Source organism: Pseudophryne corroboree, chromosome 1, assembly GCF_028390025.1.
Source record: "Pseudophryne corroboree isolate aPseCor3 chromosome 1, aPseCor3.hap2, whole genome shotgun sequence".
NCBI classification, from domain to species: Eukaryota; Metazoa; Chordata; class Amphibia; order Anura; family Myobatrachidae; genus Pseudophryne; species Pseudophryne corroboree.
This window is the reverse complement of record NC_086444.1, coordinates 262491271-262491606: the sequence shown is the minus strand read 5'-3', so window position 1 is coordinate 262491606 and position 336 is coordinate 262491271. Positions and strand designations below refer to the sequence as shown.

The 336-nt window shown below is 44.0% G+C and overlaps 1 pseudogene; it reads left to right on the top strand.

Annotated features, from left to right (window-relative positions):
* Window positions 1-215: 215 nt before the first annotated feature.
* On the top strand, window positions 216-336 carry LOC134942631 (5S ribosomal RNA; annotated as a pseudogene).

Sequence of the window (336 nt, the reverse complement as noted above, 5' to 3'; positions counted from 1 at the left end):
GCAGAATAGGTGTGTTTTTCTACTTGTATTTGCGACCACCTCCACCGTGAATACTTTGATGGGTATCTGACATTTGTGTCATTGTTTATATCGTTGATAAATAACTTCATATTCCTTTTCATCAGCTATTTAGACACCTGTGGTCTACATGATATCACAAATTGGCTCTTACCTGTGCCCAATTAAGGACACAGTGTGACAAGGGTAAGCATAAGGTCTGCGGTCATACCCCACTGGAGATGCCCAATCTCATCTGATCTTGGAAGCCAAGCAGTGGAGGGCCGGTTTAAGTACTTGGATGGGAGACCACCAAGGAACACCCTGGTACTGCAAGTA